The sequence below is a fragment of the Physeter macrocephalus genome, chromosome 4, assembly GCF_002837175.3.
Source record: "Physeter macrocephalus isolate SW-GA chromosome 4, ASM283717v5, whole genome shotgun sequence".
Lineage (NCBI taxonomy): Eukaryota > Metazoa > Chordata > Mammalia > Artiodactyla > Physeteridae > Physeter > Physeter macrocephalus.
Window position 1 is genome coordinate 143064072 of NC_041217.1, and position 16265 is coordinate 143080336.

Here is a 16265-nt window from a genome sequence, read left to right on the forward strand (position 1 = left end):
CAGACAACCCATCACTCCTAGCGACACTGAAAAATTCAAGTTTACAGGGACTGAGACCTGCTGGACATCAGCAGTGGGGGCTCCCCCCACCTCCCATGCCCTGCCCCTCAGCTCCTGCAAAATGGAGCCCCTCCTCCCAACCTCGTATCAGGGAGGCCCCACCATCCACCCAGGCACCCAGGCAGAAGCCAAAGGACCAAGCCTTATGTCATGTTCCAGTCCCTCATACCTCACAAGGATCCATCCATCCATCCTCCATGCATTATTATTTTCTGAGCACCTGCCATGTGCCAGATACGCTTTTATGGTTGACAATGTGTCAATGAACAAGCCAGAGAAAAATCCCTGCCTCTGTGGAACTTACACTGCAGTGGAGGGAGACAGACAATAACCATAACAAGGAAGTTAATTATGCAGCACATTTAAAAGTACGGAAAAGGAGCAGGGTAGTAGAGATTGGGGTTCTGGGTGGACAGCGGTCAGTTACTGAGAACCCTCTCTGCACCCTCACTGCCCTGAACCAGGCCTCATCCTATCCATCCTGCAGTCAAGTTCATCTTGCTCAATCTCAGGTCGGATCATGTCACTCCTTACGTAAAACCCTCTTATGACTCCCCACTGACTGTAAATTCCTCCAGGACCTGGACCCGCGTAGCACCTGCCTGCTCAGCTCATCGCCCACCACACACTCCACACACAGCCCTGTCCTCCAACCACACCAAGGAATGTGGCATCCCTGCCCCTCCTGCATGGACGTCAGCCCCTGCTGCATGGACGTCAGCCCCTCCTGCATGGACGTCAGCGCCCCCTGCATGGACGTCAGCCCCTCCTGCATGGACGTCAGCCCCTCCTGCATGGACGTCAGCCCCTGCTGGATCCTGAGTTCTGCAACAACCACCCTCAGCCCAGCTTTCCTCACCCTGCTGATGAATCCTGCCCCAATATAGCCTGGGAGCTCAGGATCTCCACTACCTGACAAGGCAGCAAAAAATCAAGAACAGTGGCTTCTGCCTTACCTTGGGCTTCCTAGAAACAGACTCTCAGGTGAGGAGCTGTGTACAGAAAGGAGTCCTCTCCGGAGTCACCCCTGTAACTGGGCAGACGGACAGCTGACCCACAATGAATTGCAACTGATATCTCAGCAGATCCCACAAAGAGCCCTGGGGCTGTGATGGCCCCTCAGAATTATCCCAAATGAGGGAAGAGGGCTGGGTTCTTGTACCCCGACATGGGCCAGTTCCTGGCCACGGTGACCCCCTGAGGTGAGGCGCATGCAAGGGTGAGGCAGCTCCTACAGCCAAGGGCAATTTCCAGCAAGCCACCAGCAACCAATATCCCCAGCAGCTGGAGGATGGTGTGCTGACCCTGGAGAGGGGATCTAGCCAAAGCACCACAGCATCCACTACCGCCTCTGACAGATCTGAGTTTGAAACTTGCTTCTGTCACTTACAGCTGTGTGACCTTTGTGGAGGTAATAATAGTCTCTGCCACTCACTGGAAGTTGGGAGTCTTAAATAAGAGAGAATTGTCTGGATAAAAATGGCAGCTTGAACTTTAATGCTTATCTGTTTTCCCTCTTTACACCCCCTCCCTTAAAATGACAATAAGGAAAAGAGAAGATATAAACCCAGAGGACAGGAAGAAAAGAAGAGGAGTCATAATGGATGAGAAAGTTCAACAAATTTCTATAAGATTGAAAGGGGCCAAAGGAGTGAGTGGTACTTATTTTGCAGAGTGATGGAACCTAAGCTCTCACGCTCCACCACTGCTGAATGAGCGCTCTCAGAATAGCCACACTTGCCTTCTCTCTACAAACTCTAGGGGCTGAAAACCCCTGTCTGGCAGGATGTTCCTTAGAACGCCTATATATATCACTTCCAGTTAACTCATCTGCATTCCCAGAAACAATTGCTTATTCCCAAACCTGTTTATGCCAGTTATACTTGCTTTTGTAATTATGTGATTCAATTTAATATTAATAAACCAATAAAATATGATTGTGAAAGGGAGTTGTTTTATGAAACTAAGTTGAATGCCTTGAAAAACTCAGTGAAGACAGATTGCTATTAAAAAAAATGTTCAGATGAGTTACAGACAAGCCATTGTAACAGATTGGGAGGAAATTATATAAATCTAGAAGGAATCTGCGTTCAGATTGTTCCTTAAGTTCCTTTATGTTTAGCTGCACTATAAAGAAACAGACCAGGATCTGGTAGACAATGCTTTTAGCTCTGGAGTTTGTTCAAGAAAGACCTTACAGAGTTCCTGCGAACAGACCCATACTCAAATAAAAGGGAATAGGCATTTATATGTTTCAGGTTAAAATAAAATGTTTACAATGTGTGTTTCATCTTTTAATGATTTCTTGCTTGGAACAATTTTTTGATGAACTAAACGTGCACTAGTTTCTACTGAGTCAGATAAGACCTGCAGAAGGTATACCACTGAGAAGAAAGCCAACTGCTTTGCTGAGCCGGTAAGGGGGCAGGGAGTAGGAGATAAGATTTTGAGACCAGAAAGGTCAGAAAACAGGAGGATTAACTGACAATCTGCCCAGGGGAACAGTCAGACCCCACAGCCCTCTCCCCTACTCTGTAGAGAACGAGGCTGAGCTCAGTGACCCCAAGACCCATCACTATGTACCAGGCTAATAGCTTTACAAACCCAACAACCCATGGGGTAATATTCTTATTAGGTCTAATTTACAGATAGGAAACTGAGGCACAGGGAGATTAAGTAACTTGTCCAAAGTCACACAGCTAATAAGTGGCAGAGCTGGAACTCAAACCCAGGTATTCTGGCTCCAGAATCCATACTTTTAACCACATCCATCCTGCCTTACAGAGCTGTCCCAGAGAAAGGAACTCCCCTTGTTGATATTTATCTCTCTCTGAACCAAAAGGCCAGGCCCTGCCTCATCCACCTAAAGGGAAAGTGGTACAACTGCCTTCACAGGACATCCAATGCCAGTCAACTTCTTGGACCCTCATCCCAACTGTGTACAAAAACCTAGGACCACTAAACATCTGAGCAACCTCCAACATGAAGAGGGACATGGAGCCAGAGAGAGACCACAATAAACCAAACAATCAAAACAGGTAAACTAGAGGCAGAGAAAAGTCAGAGACTAGGAGGGGGAAATCGTTAAGTAATATCCTCAGAGAGATAAAGAGGTTATATCTATTGTTTTATTTGGGGGGGTCATGGCAGGGGGAGAACAGGGAACAAATAAGAACTCTTGGAAATTAAAATGTAATAGCTGAAATTAAAAATTCAATAGAAGGATTAGGACAAAAATTTAAGGAAATAATCTAGAGAGTAGAACAGAAAGACAAGGGCAAGGGAAACAGGAGAAAAGAGACCTAGAAGATCATGTCCAGGATCCAACTCATAGGAGTTCCAGAGAGGAAACAGGGAGAAGAAAATTATTAAAGAAAAAAATGTTTTAATTCCATGGAACTGAAGGACATGACTCTCTAGATTGAAAAGGGCCACCCAAGGACCAGCACAATGAATGACAAAGTCACCAACATGTCACATGCATTGTGAAATCCCAGAATTCCAAGGATAAAGAGAAAATCCTGAAACACGGAGAGGGGGAGGAAGAGAGAAAGAGAAAAGTTACATATAAAAAGGAATCGGAAAGCATGAAGCTTCTGAACAGTAATGCTAGGTGCAGAAGACAATGGAGCAGAGTGTGGATATTCTGAAGGAGAATAATTTCCAACCCAGAGTTCTATGTTTAGCTAAATTATTGATCAAGTACAAGGGTAGAATATAGATTAAGACCACATACATGAAAATTTCCCACACCTGCCCAATTTCTTAGGAAGCAAATGGAGTTTCCAAAAGAAGGCAGTAAACCAACACCGACAGAGGACCAAGAAACAGGGACATGGGGAGAAAGCCTTGGGGAAGGCAGCCCCTGCAGATGGCTGGACAGTGCAGTCTGGGAGGGAACACCCCTGGAAAAAGGAAGCCCAAGTCCGAATATGGAACGTGACAGAGCTTTTGTGAGGGAAGATATGCGTTGATAGGTGGAAGGAAGTTCTGATAGAGCTTTTGGGGAAATGAAAAGCCACATTTTCTTAACAGGAATGTTGATCACCTAGTTACCTGAAAATAGTGTTCCAGATATACTGGGTAGATAGATGGGGTTGGAACACAGCTAATTCCTTATTTATTCCAACAGGAAGACAATAGATAATGTCTGAAGTTGGTAAACGGAGAAACAGCAGTATAAGCATATTACTTCAAAATATATAGGTAAACAGTAGAAAACACAAGTTAAAAGGGCTCAAACAGCTGCTACCGGGGTGCGGAACTGGGTGAGCAGGGTATAGCTATTTTTCAATAAAAGCATCTGGCCCGGCCCTCAGATTTCCTAAAGCATTTTCACATGCAATAATATCTCATCGGCTTCTTAGAAACTCCCTGGCAGAGACAGGAAACCCAGGCTCAGACAGGGGCGGTGACCTCTCAAGGTCAAAGAGCGAGTGAGACCTGACCTCCCAGAGCTGGTTCCTTGCCCCCTGCCCCAACCCACACACCGAGCTCCAGAAACCGGCGGAGGGCCAGTGGGTGCGCCGGGTGTCTCGCCCCCAATCCCGACGCCCCAGACGGTGTCTCGGAACTACCGCAGCAGCAGTGTGGGCGCGGCAGGATTCAGCCAGCCACTGCCCCTGCGCCGCCCGCCGCGTCCACACTGTCCTTGGGAAGACATGCGGGGAGCCGCGCACAGTGCGGCAGCGCCCCCTGCCGGACGCCGGGCGCTCCGCTCCCAACCAGCCCCGCGCTGTACTCCGGGAAAAGGGACGGGACCCCTACTCGTGTGGCTCTCACGGGTAGGCCCAGATCCCGGCTGAGCCAACTCTGGACCGGCCATGGCCGAGGGATGCGGTAATGACAGAGGGACCCTCGCTAGAATTACAGGACCCCTTCCTTGGACGGATACTGGACTGGAGAGGGTGACGACCTGCCCAAGGTCACACAGCACGTCCATGGTACAACTGGGACTAGGACCAAGACCTCCTGTGGAACCTTCCAGGGACCCAGACCTCCTGGTTTCCAGAGCCCCCTCGAACTGGCCTCTTGGGCTTTGGGGAAGAGCCAGGGATGAAGGGAGTTGAGGTCCCGCCCTGTTAGCACGGACTCCTGGGTGACCTTGGATGGGACCTCCCCCCACCCGGGGGCCTCGGTGGGCGCATGACCTCTAAGAGTCTTTCCCGCGCCGAGCCGGGCTGTGTTCCGCGCTTGGCAGCCGCTCACCGCTCACCAGAGACGCCAACAGCGGCTGGGGCTGACCCCTGCTGGCCGAGGGAAGAGTCGCTGCGCCTGGGGCTGGCGGCGAGGCGCCGCCCCCGCCCCCCGCCCCACCACTGACCGCGCCCGCTCAGAGTGGGTGGGACCCCTCCCGCCCAGCGTGAGTATCAGCAGGCAGGAGTACATGGGGCTGCGCTCACGGCGAGCAAACAGGCTCAGGCACGGGCCTGGGCCGGCATAAGACGCCTAAACACCCTTCCCAACTGCAGGTTTTAGATGAGGAGAGACCTCCAGTGTTCCCACGAGGGAGCCAGGTCTTCAAATTCGTCTTCAGTAAGAGCAACACAATAAGGTGGTTAAGAGCCTTGACTCTAGAGCCCAAACAACTGGGTTTGAGTCATACCTTTGTCCCTTCTCAGCTGTGTGACCTTGGGCAAGTTACCAAAACTCCGTGTCTCAATTTTTGCCACCACGAAGTGAGGATAGTACCTAATATGTAACGCTTTATGTATGTGAACTCATTTAACCACATTGCAACCCTGTTGTGAAGTAGGTACAGTTATTATCCCCATTTAACAGTGAGGCACAGAAAAGTTAAGCAACTTAACTAAGGTCACACAGGAAGTAAGTGGTAGAGCTAGGACAGAAACCCAGGTAATCCAGCTCCAGGATCACTGCTCGTAATCATCATACTAGGATGATAATAGTACCCACATTATAGGATTGTTGTGAAGATTTTATGAACTGATAACATGTAAAGTGCTCAAAACAGTATGTGGCAGTAAGCATTGGGTCAGTGTTACTATGATTGTTCACTGAGCACCTACTGTGTGCCAGACACTGTACTAAACACCTCGGAGTCACTGCCCTTGTGAAGCTGGCAGCCTAGAGAACAGACATTGAACAGGCCCGAGGAACATACAGGGTGCTCTGAGAGTCCGGATCCTAGACCAGAGGGTGGCCCAGACCCGTACATGGCCAATGATCCAAGGGTGACTGAGAAAAGTGTAAAATAGATGCAGGAATCCAGTACAGAGAGGTCCCAGAGTAGGAAACAAATACCTCAAGCTAGGGCTGAAGAAGGCACTCAAACAGGGTAGCTTCTGGGCTGAGCCAGGGAGGTGAGGTATTTGCCAGGCAGAGGTGAGACCAGGTAAGGGACCCCTGTGGCAGCCGTCCTCTCCATCCCCACCTGGAAGTGTTCAAGTCCCCCATCTAAACCTGGGAATCACCTGCAGGTTGGTTTGGATGCACAAGTTATCTTGGTTTAAAAAACCACCCCCATAACCCAGAGGAAATATCAGGTTGGCCAAAAAGTTCGTTTTGGGTTTTTCCGTAAGCTGTTACGGGAAAATCAAAACGAACATTTTGGCCAACCCGATATTTGCTGTGTGAGAGCTGGGGGCCCAGCTTGAAGCCTGAGGGAGGGAAGCTCTAAACGCCTCCCTCTGGAAGCAAACAGCTCAACCCCATCAGAGGTGAGTAAGAGGCTGGAAAGCCACCAGTGGGAGCTTGCGTGTGGAGAGGGTGATGGGACAGTCTGACTTTCCTGGTTCCTTCCACTGATAAAAAGATTGCTCTTTTAAAATGTCCTTGTTGATACCTCCCAAAGGGCTAAAGGGACACCCATCCCTCTCCCCTAGTGCCAACCAGTTTAATCAGATTGCTTTCCTAGTGGCTCCTGATTGCAGCCTGAGCTTGTAGGAGAAGAGGCATGTTAACCAGGTAAGAAGTGGTTTTAGGACTTCAGGGCCCTCTTAGGGAGAACAGACAGGAGAACTTTCAGAGGGAAGGAAAAGGAGCAAACATTTGTTGAGCCCTCTTTTGTGTCAGGCCCTTAGTAGGTGCTTTACCTCTATGGTTGTTTTATTTTTAATCCTCATAGCAGTCATATGGAGGTAGAGGTAGCATTTGTTATTCCCCATTTTATATGTAGCGGAACCAAGACTCCATTAGTGGCATAACTTTCCCAAGGTCACAGAGCTGGAAAGCTGGAGGGGAAAGATTTGAACCCAAATCCAGGTGACATTGGAATGGGAACCTTTCCCACCACATCCCATTGCTTTCTTAGAGAAACCCAGTGGCAGGTAGGGACGGATGGGGGACAGGAAGGAAGAAAGGATAGAAGAGGGGATTTTGCCAGGCCAGCAAAGGCAGAGAAAGGCAGGTTAGAAGGAGTCAACATCTTCACCAAGGTCTTCATTTCCTTCCCGGGCCACACAAAATCAGCAAGGCTTGGGCCTCCTGCCTCTGCAGGGTATTTTTTAAATGACCCACCTCTAAAACTCCTCTGTTCCCATGCTTTAAAGTTTCTCTGAGAAGTTGGAATAAATTTGCCTGTCTTTTCTCCCAAACAAATGCAGAAGAGGAAAACAAAAAGAGCACATACTTTATGAGGGCAAATTTGGGACAGTGACACGTCCAATCATCATTTTACGGCACAATGATATACAATAATTAGGTGTCAGGAGTAATCTATGGCCATAAGAAGAGAGTCATCTCTGTGAGAAAAAAACCTTTTTTCTTCCCAGAAGGAAATCTGAGCAGCAGGGAGAGGGAGAGGGTGGGAACCACAGCCTGCAGAAGGCAGGGCACAGCTGTCCATGGGGCACAGGGTAGCTCAGGTGGCGCCCATGAAGTACAGAGGAGAGGGGTCACAAGGAGGACTGGATTTGAGTCCGGCCTCCTGGCTGTGATCTTTTGCAGCTGGTGATCCTGGGCAAAACTGTTTCCCTCTCTGGAAGGCGTTTCCTGGGTATGCTGGGGCCCAGAGCCCTCCTGGAGGGTTTCCTGAGGAGTGGAGGAATGGAGCTAGAGATTGGCCCTGAGAGATGGGAGAATATGATTGTCCCAGTGAAGCAGGAAAGACGTTCCAGACTGAGAAGCTGGCCCAGGCAAAGATGTGGAAGGGGGAAATCTGCCTTGAGGACCCTCTTAAGGGGAGAATTGTTTTTAAGGCTGCATCGTTCATAAGCATTGCCAGTGTAATCCTTTATGAGATAAAATTCTGGGCTTTTGCCTTTATTTTCTTCACAAAAACACCACCCAAAGGGCATTTTGTCCCTGATAACTTGGGCTCAATTTGTCTCTACCACTTCCTCAAGTAAGTCGCCACTCAGCCTCAGTTTTCTGATCTATAACAGGGGGATATTGAATCTGAGGCTATGGTGAGGATTACATGAGATAATATAAACCCATGCATATAGTCATAATTTTCGAGAAAGGAGCTAAGAATAAACAATGGGCAAAGGACAGTCTCTTTAATAAAGGTGTTGGGAAAACTGGACAGCCACATAGAAGAGAATGAAACCAGACCACTATCTTATACCATACACAAAATCAACTCAAAATGGATTAAAAACTTGAATGTAAGACCTGAAGCCATAAAATTCCTAGAAGGAAACAGGGGGAAAGCTCCTTGACATTGGCAATGAGTTTTTGAATTTGACAACAAAAGCAAAGGTAACAAAAGCAAAAATAAACAAGTGGGACTACATCAAACTAAAAAGCTTATGCATAGCAAAGGAAATGATTAACAAAATGAAAAGAAAACCTATAAAATAGGAGAAAATATCTGTAAACCACATATCTGATAAGGGGTTAATATCTAAACTATACAAGGAACTCATACAACTCAGTAGCAAAAAAAAAAAAAAACAAAACACCAAATAACCAATTTTAAAATGGGCAAAGGATCTGAAAAGACATTTTTCCAAAGAAGATATACAAATGGCCAACAGGTACATGAAAAAGTGCTCAACATCACCAATCATCAGGGAAATGCAAGTCAAAACCACAATGAGATATCACCTCACAACTATTAGAAAGACTATTATCAAGAAAGACAAGAGGGCTTCCCTGGTGGCACAGTGGTTGAGAGTCCACCTGCCAATGCAGGGGACACGGGCTCATGCCCCGGTCCGGGAAGATCCCACATGCCGCAGAGCGGCTGGGCCCGTGACCCATGGCTGCTGAGCCTGCGCGTCCGGAGCCTGTGCTCCCCAATGGGAGAGGCCACAACAGTGAGAGGCCTGCGTGCCGCAAAAAAAAAAAAAAAAAAAAAAAAAAGAAAGACAAGAAATAACAAGTGTTGGCAAGGATGTGGAGAAAAGGAAACCCTTGTGCATTGTTGGTAGGAATGTAAATTGGTACAGCCACTATGGAAAACAACCAAGATTCCTCAAGAAATTAATAACAGAACTACCATATGATCCAGCAATCCCATTTCTCGGTATATATCCAAAGGATACAAATCATTATCTCAAAGAGATATCTGCACTTCCATGTACACTGTAGCTTGGGCTTGTTATATATGACCTTTATTATGTTGAGGCCATTCCATCTATACCTAATTTGTTGATAGTTTTTATGAGATGATCATATGATTTTTGTTAATATGGTATATGACATTTATTGATTTGAGTATGTTGAACCATCCTTGCATTCCTGAAATAAATCCCATTTGATCGTGGTGTATGATCCTTTTGATGTACTAATGAATTCAATTTGGCAATATTTTGTTGAGAATTTTTGCATCTATGCTCATTAAGGATATTGGCCTGTAATTGTCTTCTTGTCTGGTTTTGGTATCAGGGTAATGCTAGCCTTGTAAAATGAGTTCAGAAGTGTTCCCTCCTGTTCTATCTTCTGGAAGATTTTGAGAAGAATTGATACTAGTTCTTCTTTAAATGTTTAGTAGTGAAGCCATCTAGTCCTGGCCCTTTCTTTGTTCGGAAATATTTGATTATTGATTTACCTTCCTTACTGGTAATCTGTTGAGATTTTCTATTTCTTCATGATTCAGTCATGAGAGGTTGTACAATTCTAGGAATTTATCCATTTCTTCTAGATGATCTAATTTGTTGACATGTAGTTGTTCATAGTAGTTTCTTAAAATCCTTAGTATTTCTGTGTTATCAGTTCTGATGTATCCTATTTCATTTCTGATTTTATTTAGTTGACTCTTTTCTCCTTTTTTCTTAGTCTAGCTAAAGGTTTGCCAATTTTGTTTTTCTTTTTAAAAAACCAGTGTTGGTTTCATTGATCTTTTCTGTTATCTTTCTAGTCTCTATTTATTTCAGCTCTAATCTTTGTTATTTCCTTCCTTCTATTAACTCTGGGCTTAATTTGTTCTTTTTCTAGTCCCTTGAGGTGTAAAGTTAAGTTGTTCATTTGAGATTTTCATTTTTTTTAATATAGGCATTTGCTGCTATAAACGTCACTGTCAGAACTGCCTTTGCTGCATTCCAAAAGTTTTGGCATGTTGTGTTTCCATTTTCATTTGTCTTAAGATAATTCTTATTTCTCTTTTGATTTCTTCTTTGACTCATTGGTTGTTCAGAAGCATGTTGTTTAATCTACACATATTTGTGAATTCTCCAATTTTTCTCTTGTAATTGATTTTTACTTTTATACTAATATGGTTGGAAAAGATGCTTAATATGATTTCAATCTTTTTAAATTTATTAAGACTCATTTTTGTGGCCTAACATATGATCTATCTTGGAGAATGTTCCATGTGCACTTGAGAAGAATGTGTATTCTGTTGCTTTTGGATGGGATGTTCTATATATGTTTGTAGGTCCATCTGGTCTAATATGTAGTTTAAATCCAATGTAACCTTATTGATTTTCTGTCTAGATGATCGATCCAATGTTGAAAGTGGGGCATATATGTATTGTTCCTTTTAGTGATCACAACAATTCAAAGAGGTAGGCATTATCTTCTTTTTTACAGTTGGGGGAAACTGAGGCTACAAGTCAGTAGAAAAGCCTACACACAGAGCCTCCCTTACTATCAGCATCCTGAACCAGAGTGGTATATTTGTTACAATTGATGAACTTACATTGACACATCATTATCGTTCAAAGTCCATAGTTTACATTAGCGTTCACTCTTGGCGTTGTACTTTCTATGGATTTTGACAAATGTACAGTGACATGTATCCACCATTATAGTATCATACAGAATGGTTTCCCTGCCCTAAAAATCCTCTATGTTCCACCTATTCATTTCTCCTTCCCTACTAATCCCTAGCAATCACTGACCCTTTTACTCTCTCTATATTTTTGCCTTTTCCAGAATGTCATATATTGAAATTATTTGGTATGTAGCCTTTTCACATAGGTTTCTTTCACTAGCAATATGCACTTAAGGTTTCTCCATGTCTTTTTATGGCTTGATAGCTCATCTCATTTTCTTTTTAGTGCAGAGTAATACTCCATTGTCTGAATGTCCCACAGTTTATTTATCCATTCACCTACTGAATGATATCTTGGTTGCTTCCAGGTTTTGACAATTGTGAATAAAGCTTCTACAAACATCCATGTACAGGTTTTTGTGTGGACATAACTTTTCAGCTCATTTGGGTAAGTAGCAAAGAGTGAAATTGCTGGATCATATGATGAGAGTATGGTTAGTTTATTAAGAAACTGCCAAACTGTCTTCCAAAGTGACTCTATCATTTTTCATTCCCACTAGCAAGGAATTAGAGTTCCTGTTTATCCAAATCCTCACCAGCATTTGATGTTGTCAGTGTTCTGGATTTAGGCCATTCTAATAGGTGTGCAGTGGTATCTTACTGTTGTTTTAATTTTCAGTTCCCTAATAACAATATGATGTTTATTATCTTTGCAAGATATTTGTATATCTTCTTTGATGTGGTGTCTGTTTAGGCCTTTTGCCCATTTTCAGTTAGGTTGTTTGTTCATTTTCTTATTTTTGAGTTTAAAGAGTTATTTGTATATTTTGGATAACAGTCCTTTGTCAGATGTGAATTCTGCAAATATTTTCTCCCAGGCTTGTCTTCTCATTCTCTTGACAGCATTTTTCACTGGCAGAAATTTTTAATTTTAATAAAGTCCAGCTTATCAATTATTTATTTTGTGGATCATGCCTTTGATATTGTATCTAAAAAATCATCACCAAACCCAAGGTCATCTAGATTTTCTCCTTTGTTTCCTTCTAGGAGTTTTATAGTTTTGCACTTTACATTTAGGTGTATTAGCCATTTTGAGTTAATTTTTGTGAGGGGTATAAAGTCTGCATCTAGATTCTTTATTTTATTTATTTTATTTTTTTTGGTATGTGGAAGTCCAGTTGCTCCAGCACCATTTGTTAAAGAGACTATTTTTTCTCCATTGTAATGCCTTGGCTCCTTTGTCAAAGATCAATTGACTATATTTAAGTGAGTCTATTTTTGGACTCTCTATTCTGTTTCATTTATCTATTTGTCTATTCTTTCGCCAATGCCATACTGCTTGGATACTGTAACTTTATAATAAGTCATGAATTTGGGTAGTGTCAGTCCTCCAACTTTGTTCTTCTCCTTCAATATTTTGTTGGCTATTCAGGTTCTTTTTGCCTTTCCATATAAACTTTAGAATCAGTTTATTGGTATCTATAAAATAACCTGTTGGGATATTCATTGGGATTGCATTGAATCTATAGATCAAGTTAGGAAGAACTGACAATATTGAGTCTTCCTATTCATGACTATGGAATATCTCTCCATTTATTAGGTTCCTCTTTGATTTCTTTGCAGAGGTTTATAGTTTTTCTCACATAGATCTTGTACATATTTTGTTATATTTATATCTGAGTATTTCATTTTGGGGATTGCTAATGTAAATGATAATGTGTTTGTAATTTCAAATTCCACTTGTTAATTACTGGTATATAGGAAAGTGATTGACTTTTGTATACTAACCTTGTATCCTGCAACCTTGCTAAAATTGCTTAGTTCCAAAAGCTTTTTTGTAGACTCTTTCAGATTTTCTACATAGATGATCATGTCATCTGTGAACAAAGACAGTTTTGTGTCTTCCTTCAAAAAATGTGTAACTTTTCTTTCCTTTATTGTCTTATTGAATTAGTTAGGACTTCCACTGTGATGTTGAAGAGGAGTGGTGAGAGGGACATCGTTGCCTTGTTCCTGATCTTAGCAAGAAACCTAATAGTTTCTAACATTATGTATGTTAGCTGTAGGTTTCTTGTAGGTGTTCTTTATTGAATTGAGGAAGTTCCCTCTATTCCTAGTTTGCTGAGATTTTTTTAAAACTTTTATTGAAGTACAGTTGATTTACAATATATTAGTTTCAGGTGTACAACATAGTGATTCAATATTTGTATAGATTATATGCTTAGAGTTTTTATCATGAATGGGTGTTGGATTTTGTCAAATGCTCTTTCTTTCTTTCTTTCTTTCTTTCTTTCTTTCTGTTGCGCCAGGTATTAGTTGCAGCACCAGGATCTTTGTTGCAGCATGCAGATTCCTTAGTTGCAGCATGCGGACCTCTCAGCCATGGCATGTGGACTCTTAGCTGCAACATGCAGACTCCTAGTTTTGGCATGCATGCAGGATCTAGTTCCCTGACCAGGGATCGAACCCGGGCCCCTTGCATTGGGAGCGTGGAGTCTCACCCACTGGACCACCAGGGAAGTCCCTGTCAAATGCTTTTTCTTCATCTGTTGATATGATCATGTGATTTTTCTTCTTTGGTCTGTTGATGTGATGGATTACATTAATTAATTTTCAAGTGTTGAATCAACCTTGCATGCCTGGGAAAAATACCACTTGGTCACAGTGTATACAAACCTCTCAATATTATAAAAACATTTTTACTGTGGACATTTTTTTAAATATACAAAAGTAGGGAGTATAGTAAACCTGCATGAACCCATGTCCCAGCTTCAGCATCTATCAACCCCTGGCCTGTCTTGATTCATCTACATTTCTAACCACTCCCCCTCCTCCCCAGTCCCTGGTTGTTGGGGTTTTTTTTTAAATCAAATTCCATTCACTTCATCCCTAAACATTTCAACAGGTACCTAAAAAAATATGAATTCTTTCTGTTTTAAAAAAATACCCTTAGCCTACCTTAAAATTTTAACAATTAGTAGTATCATTAAAAATGCAATCAGCACACACAAATATTTTTAAGTAAACTGTTTTGTTGATGTATAAAATAGATACAGAAAGTGCACTAATCATAAGTATGCAGCTTGATGAATTTTCACAAAGCCCACTGCCTGTCTAACTAGCTCTCAGATCAAAATACAGAGCATGACAACACCCCAGAAGGCTCCCTTGCCACAGAGTAATTCCACTGTTCTTTAAACCCTAAGGTTTTCAGGGACACAGTCAAGCAAGAGTAGGCCCAGCGCTATGGCTCTACGACCCCAGCACTGAAAACAACGATTTCAGATAGAAGCAACACAACCAATATCTCATTTACTTCTCCTATCAGTCAGCTCTTTGAAGTTTTTTTGGTTTTGTTTGTTTGTTTGTTTGTTTTGTGGTACGTGGGCCTCTCACTGTTGTGGCCTCTCCCGTTGCAGAGCGTCACAGTGTATACAAACCTCTCAATATTATAAAAACATTTTTACTGTGGACATTTTTTTAAATATACAAAAGTAGGGAGTATAGTAAACCTGCATGAACCCATGTCCCAGCTTCAGCATCTATCAACCCCTGGCCTGTCTTGATTCATCTACATTTCTAACCACTCCCCCTCCTCCCCAGTCCCTGGTTGTTGGGGTTTTTTTTTAAATCAAATTCCATTCACTTCATCCCTAAACATTTCAACAGGTACCTAAAAAAATATGAATTCTTTCTGTTTTAAAAAAATACCCTTAGCCTACCTTAAAATTTTAACAATTAGTAGTATCATTAAAAATGCAATCAGCACACACAAATATTTTTAAGTAAACTGTTTTGTTGATGTATAAAATAGATACAGAAAGTGCACTAATCATAAGTATGCAGCTTGATGAATTTTCACAAAGCCCACTGCCTGTCTAACTAGCTCTCAGATCAAAATACAGAGCATGACAACACCCCAGAAGGCTCCCTTGCCACAGAGTAATTCCACTGTTCTTTAAACCCTAAGGTTTTCAGGGACACAGTCAAGCAAGAGTAGGCCCAGCGCTATGGCTCTACGACCCCAGCACTGAAAACAACGATTTCAGATAGAAGCAACACAACCAATATCTCATTTACTTCTCCTATCAGTCAGCTCTTTGAAGTTTTTTTGGTTTTGTTTGTTTGTTTGTTTGTTTTGTGGTACGTGGGCCTCTCACTGTTGTGGCCTCTCCCGTTGCGGAGCACAGGCTCCGGATGCACAGGCTCAGCGGCCATGGCTCACTGGCCTATCCGCTCCGCGGCATGTGGGATCTTCCCAGACCGGGGCACGAACCCGTGTCCCCTGCATCGGCAGGCAGACTCGCAACCATTGCGCTACCAGGGAAGCCCTGAAGTTTTTAAAGATAGATTTTTAAGTACTCCTTATGTCATTTCATCCTTGCACTGACCTAGTGAGGAAGGCACAAGAGGTTGTCCATTATTTCTCCCATTTTATCAAGAAACTGAGATTTGGAGAAACGGCATGATATGCACAGAGTCACACAAGTAGAGAGAAAGGAAGGAACTCATATGTGCCAGGTTATTTGTATAATTTATGTCATGTAAACCTCACAACAGCCCTAAAGGAAGCTGAGGTCCAGAGAGGTTTGGAATCTTGCCCAGGTCACACAGCTGGTAAGTGGTAGAAGCTGGGATTTGAACACAGGTTGACTAGAGTCTAAAACCCAGCGCCACCCACCCCACCCCAGGGCCATCCCTCCTCTGGATTCTGAGACTGAGCCTCACCCGCAGTTGCTGACCACCACCCCAGCCCCTTCCAGTGAACGTATCCATTCTGTTCACTTCAACACAGTCACTGAGCAGCTACAACTCTTCTCAGACCCACACAAGTTGCCTCCTTGTGTCCAACACCAGGCCTTTCCCGGGGCACTGAGATTCACGGACGCAAAGGACAATTCCCACCTTCTGAACCCCAGAAGCAGGCAGAAAGTCAGGGAGAAGAGGATCCCCAGAGCACCACCCATCTTACACCCTCCCTCAGCCCCTTCCTTCCTCCTCCCCAGCCCCTCCCTCCCCTTCCCTCCTCTTTCCCTGCTCACTCCCCCACGATTCCCCCCTCCCCTGCTCTTCTTAACCCCTC